This window comes from Heterocephalus glaber, unplaced genomic scaffold (genome assembly GCF_053883595.1).
Source record: "Heterocephalus glaber isolate CG9 unplaced genomic scaffold, H.glaber_assembly_v1.0 deba00001719, whole genome shotgun sequence".
Lineage (NCBI taxonomy): Eukaryota > Metazoa > Chordata > Mammalia > Rodentia > Bathyergidae > Heterocephalus > Heterocephalus glaber.
Window position 1 is genome coordinate 402391 of NW_028258432.1, and position 6268 is coordinate 408658.

The 6268-nt window shown below is 42.5% G+C and overlaps 1 pseudogene; it reads right to left on the reverse strand.

Annotated features, from left to right (window-relative positions):
* Nucleotides 1–236: 236 nt before the first annotated feature.
* LOC147821720 (rho-related GTP-binding protein RhoQ pseudogene) lies at nt 237–1017 on the reverse strand (annotated as a pseudogene).
* Between the last annotated feature and the right edge of the window lie 5251 nt (nt 1018–6268).

The window sequence follows — 6268 nt, forward strand, 5'->3', positions numbered from 1 at the left end:
CAACTTTCGTACAAGAACAATTAACTGGAACAAAGGGAGAAGATATTTCTTTGTGCAGATTCCATAAGGGCTGAGCAGAAATGTATATGGTCAAAGCCAAGCAGTTCCATTCACAACACTGTTTTTACTTTTTTTAAATGTAGTTTCAACATGATGTGATTGTAGCTTTTTAAACTATGAAAACACTGAGAGATTGTACTTTCTATTGAAATAAAGTATTTATAATAAATGTTGGCTTTAGATTCTGTTTGCTGCTCCTTAGACCTTTAAGGAACATTCTTAATGAACTTTATAGAATTCTGAGGACAGGTTTTTGGTTTTTTTTTCTTTCAAGTTTGAAACTGCTTCATTACAGGGGGTCTGGGTATTGCTGTAGCATTTCACGTGCTTTCTGAGAGAAATTGACAGGTTTTCTTGGCCACCGAAGTTGTTTTTCACGTAATCAAAGAACAGTTTATACATCTTGATCCTATTCTTTTTTTAGCTGTATGTTTCTTTGGAGTTAAAATGGCTCTGATAGCCTCATCAAAAACAGTCTCCAATCCCTTCTGGGTTAAAGCCGAACAGTCCACATAACAGCATGCTCCTGTCTCTTCTGCTCGTTTCTGTCCTTGTTCCACACATACAGGTTTTTCTTTCATATCACCCAGTCTTGCAAAGTTTTGGGGTCATCTCGGAGATCAATCTGAGTTACTCCTATTAATAAAAAGGGTACATTTGGGGCATATTCCTTAAGTTCCGTACCCACTCTGCTTTCACATTTTGAAAGGAGGTTGGATTGACCCTGGAGAAGCAGACGAGGAAGACATCGGTCTCCGAGGACCCCGGTCTTCCTGCGGCCGTGTCAGAGTCCCAGGAGGTACTGCCTGCCCCCAACAGTGACGCGGACGGCGCAGTGGTCGAAGACGGCGGCAGGTCCTCCTCCGGGAAGGCGTCGCTCGTGAGCAGGCACGTCTTGCCCACCGCCGCGTCGCCCACCGCCGCGCCCTTGAGCATCCGGCCTCGGCCTCCGGGAACGTTCCCCGGGCGCCCCCACCCCAGTGCTCCCTGCTCCTGGAACCCACGCAGCAGCGCCCGAGGGGAGGGCAGGGGCTACAGGCCGGGGAACGGAACGGCAGCCTTTACTGCCTTCTTCGCTGCCGCCCGGATCTCTGCGCTCCCGGTTACCCGCGCCCGCGCGCCCCCGGTCCCCGCTGCCTGGTGCCCTCGGCCTCTCCGCAGCCGGCCTTCCTGGGAGGCTCCGCGGCATCATGAGACTGCAACTTCGCGGAGGGAGGCCTCGGGGAGGGCCTGGCGGCTGTCCCCGCCTGGAGTGGTGACTGTGAGGAAATTTATACTTTTTAAAAGCAAAATTTCGGGGGGTAGGGGGGTAATGGGGATCGAACTCAGAACCTTGTACTTGTAAAGCAGGCGGTGGCATCACTGAGCTAATTCCCCTGCTGGGTATCTTTCCCCCAAAGAATTAAAAGACTCACACCACAGTGATATATGCGCACCCGTGTTCATAGCAGCACAGTCTGTAATAGCTAAAGCTTGGAAACAGTCCAAGTGCCCATCAACTGGAGACTGGATAAAGAAGATGTGGTTTTTTTTATAGAATAGAGTACTACTCAGCCATAAAGAATATGAAATTAGAGACATTTATAGCTAAATGGATGCACATTGAGGCGATACTCTTAAGTGAAATAAATAGGACACACGTGTGTAAATACCCAGTAGTTTCTCTGGTGTGAGAAACTGAAAGTGTAAATAAGGACTAAAAGGTATAATAGATAATGTGGAATAGGAAGAAGGGGGGCAAAGGGGAGGGGGAAGTGGGAGGGGTAGGGGAAAGGAAAGAAGGGAATGGGATTAATATGAGAAAATGGAAAAATGAAAACAAAGTCTTTGTAAATAGGGAGGGATGGAGGGGTTGAAGGGGGGACGGGGGAAGGCGGGGGGAACCAATCCCGAGTTCCATCTCAGGTACGAAAAAACCCCCAAAAAACAAAAACTCAAAAAAGAACCAAGAGAGACTATGTAAAGGTGCAAATTTCCAATCATGAATGTCATTATATTGTATATCTAAAATGTACCAATAAAATTAATTTTTTAAAAAAGCAAAATTTTTTCTGGAGCAGTTTTAGATTTATAGCACAAAGGAGCCTAATCATACAGAAAGCTTCCATATCCCTCTCACTTCCACCTATGCATAGCCTCCTTCAACATCTGCATCAGCACAGTACATTTGTTACATAATCAGTGACCTTCATTGTCACTTGAAGTCGGAGTGGACATGAGAGTCACTCTTAGTGTTGGACATTCTAGGGCTTTTGATGATGGATATTAGTGTATATCCATTGCTGTCACATGAAGCAGAACCCTTGTGCTGCCCTGAGGAGTCTTTTTGCTCGAATTCACCCCTCCCTCCCTCCTGACCCTGGCAGTGACCTCCACAGTTCTGCCTTTTCCAGAACATCATATAGTTGGAGCCATCGGCCTTTTCAGAGGACTTTCTTTCCCTTGGTGATATGGATGGACTGAAGTCCCCTCCATGCCTCTCTGAGCTTGAGAGCATGTTTCCTTTTAGGGCTGAGCTAACACCCTATGCCCAGATGTCCCACAGTTTCTTTATGCAGTCACCTACTGAGGACCTCTTGGCTGCTTCCAGGTGTTGCCAGTTATGCACAAAGCTGCTACAAACAGTGGGATTAAAGGCTTTTGTGTGGCCACAAACTCTCTCATAATAAGTTTCCAGCCCCACTGGGTGAATATCTAGGAGTGTGATTGCCGTGGTAAGATGTGACTGAAGAGTGCTGCACACACTCTGCATTCCCATCAGCAGGGCTCGAGGCTCCTGGTGCTCCATGTCCTTGCCATCGGTTATGGTTGGTAGGTTCAGGATTTTCACCATTCTAATAGGGATACAGTGGTATTTCATGGCTTGTAGACTTTCTTTAGTTTGAATAATGTTTCTTCATTTGAAAATCATCCACCCATGCACACTCCGCTGAAAGAGGGTATTTAATGAGGATGCTCTCTATACCTGGAAACAGCCCTACACATTCCTTATTCCTATTTTGTAGATAAGAAAATAGAGTCAGAGATGTCAGCTGACTTTCTAGGTCACACAGGTCAAGAACTGAGGCATATATTTGTACGCATGTCATTGTTTTCTTCCTCAACCATATTCATCAATGCAGAAGGGAAGTGAGCTCATATTTATGGTATGATCCTGGGAGAAAGCCAGGCCTTTAGAGTTTACAGCCTTAAACACACTCTCATTAAATCCTTGGAATGAAGTTAATGTGGCATAATCGTCTCCACATACTGTGAAGACAGTGAGGCTCAGACAGGTCCAGTCTTCGTGGGTTGGGCATCAGACATTTGAAATTGAGACTCTAAGGGAAGACAGGTAGACTTGGAGAAGGGACTGGGGTGGTGAGGTGGTGGGATGGAAACCTGCAGAGGTCATGGAATTAAGGATTTATTCCCTAGTGTAGAAGCATTTCAAGACATTCAGGATCTGTGTGATCCTGCCACAACCAGTGTCTACCTGAGGAGGTCTCAGAGTGCTGATAGGCTAGACATGGCAAGGTGGTGGCAGGAAAGGAATGAATAATGTATCACATGGGTGTTGGCCTGGGCAATTAGATGATATCTTCATCAGTTTTAAGTAGCTACAATGTAGAATTAGAGAATGGGTATTTTTTTCCCTTAAATTGTTTTATTGGTACATTTTAGGTATACAATACATTTACACTTATCATTGGGCACTTGTACCTTTACATGATATGCCATGGTTCTTATTTTTTCCACATTTCTTGTCCTCCCTTCACCCTCTCCACCCTTCCCTATTTACAAAGACTTTGTTTCCATTTTTTCCTTTTCTCATAATTTTTCCTTTCCCTTCTTTCCTTTCACCTGCCCCTCCTACTTTCCCTACCCTTTGGACCTTTTCTTCCTATTTCACATTATCAATTATTCATTTTAATCATTATTCACAATTTCAGTTTCTCACACCAGAGAAACTATTGGTATTTATACATATGTGTCCTATTTATTTCACTTAAGAGTCTGGCCTCAATATGCATTCTTTTAGCTATAAATGTCTCTAGTTTCTCCTTCTTTATGGCTGAGTAGTACTCCGCTTTATAAAAAAAACCACATCTTCTTTATCCAGGTTCCACTTGGGCTATTTGCAAGCTTTAGCTATTACACACTGTGTCGCTATAAACATAGGTGCACATATATTGCTATGGTATGATTCTTTTAATTCTTTTGGGAAGATACCCAGCAGGGGAATAGCTGGGTCAAATGAGACCTCCAGCCCTAGTTCTTTGAGGTTTCTCCACACTGATTTCCATAGAGGTTGCACCAGTCTGCACTCCCACCAACAATGGAGAAGGGTTACTTTCTCTCCACACCCCCGCCAGCATTTGTTATTGGTTGATTTCTTGCTAGGAGCCATTCTTTTTGGGGTGAGGTGGAATCTCGGTGTTGTTTTCATCTGCATCTCTCCAATGACCAGTGATGTTGAACATTTTTTCATATGTTTATTTGTTGCTTTTACTTCTTTGTCTGAGAAATGTCTGTTCATTTCAGATGCCCATTTTTGAATTGGGTCTTTGAATTTAGGGGGTCTGATTTTTTTCAGTTCTTTATATATTCTAGATAATAGTCCTTTGTCTGAGTTACAGCTGCTAAAATTTTTTCCCATATTGTGGGTTTTCTGTTAGCTCTGGCGGTGGTTTCTCTTGGAGTGCAGAGGCTTTTCAATAAGATAAAATCCCAGTTGTTGATTCTTTCTGCTAGTTCCCGTGCTACTGAGGTTTGTTCATAAAGTCTTTTCCTATGCCAATATCTTCAGGAGTTCTACCTCACTTATCTTCCAGCAAGTTTAGTGTTTCTGTCTTAATATTTAGATCTTTAATCCACTTCGATCTCAGTTTAGTGCATGGTGATAGATATGGGTCTAGTTTTAATCTCTGACAGGTTGAAATCCAGTTTTTCCAACACCATTTATTAAATAGGCTATCTTTTCTCCAATGAGGGTGGTTGGCTCCTTTGTCAAAGGTGAGGTGGCTGAGTATGTCTGAAGTTATTTTTGCATCTTCTAATCTATTCCATTGATCCTTGGGTCTGTTTCTTTGTCAGTACCATGCTGTTTTTATCACAGTAGCTTTGTAGTATAGCTTTAAATTGGGTATTGTGATACCCTCAGCCATGTCTCTGTTGCCCAGAATTGCTTTTGCTATTCTAGGTCTCATCTGGTTCCAAATGAATTTTTGGATTGTTTTCTCTTGCTCTGTGAAGTATATTGTTGGAATTTCAATCAGCATTGCATTAAATCTATATAGCAGTTTTGGAAGTTTGGCCATTTTCACTATATTGATTCTTCCTACCCAGGAACAAGGGATGTCTTTCCATTTTCTTATATCCTCCTCAATCTCCTTTTTCAGGGTGCTGTAGTTTTCAGCGCAGAGGTCTTTTGCTTCCTTTGTTAGATTGATTCCTACATATTTCATTTTTTTGGATGCTATTGTAAAAGGAATTATTTCCCTAATTTCTCTCTCAATGAGCCTGCTATTTGTGTGTAAGAAGGCTATTGTTTTTTGAGTGTTGACTTTATATCCAGCTACTCTACTGGATCTGTCAATTAAGTTCAGAAGTCTTTTGGAAGAGATTTTTGGGTCTTCTATGTAAAGTATCATATCCTCAGCAAATAATGAGAGTTTAACTTCTTCCTTTCCTATCTTTATTCCTTTTATTTCTTTCTCTTTTCTAATTGATGTGGTTAATGTTTCCAGAACAATATTGAACAGGAGTGGTGAAAGTGGGCATCCTTGTCTTGTTCCTGATTTTAGCATGAAAGTTTTCAGTTTTTGACCATTTCGTGTGATGTTGGCTGTTGGTTTTTCATAGATAGCCTTAATCAGGTTGAGATAAAGGCCTTCTATTCCAATTTTCTGTAGGGTTTTTATCATGAATGGGTGTTGGATTTTGTCGAATGCCTTTTCTGCATCTATTGAGATGATCACGTGGTTTTTGTCCTTGACTCCGTTAATATAGTGTATTACATTTATTGATTTACGAATGTTGAACCATTCTTGCATCCCTGGGATAAATCCGACTTGGCCAGGGTGTATGATCTTCTTGATGACCCTCTGTATTCCGTTTGCCAGTATCTTGTTGAGTTTTGCATCTATGTTCATGAGGGAGATTGGCCTGTAGTTCTCTTTTTCAGTTGGGTCATTCCCTGGTTTTGGAATCAAAATCACACTTGCTT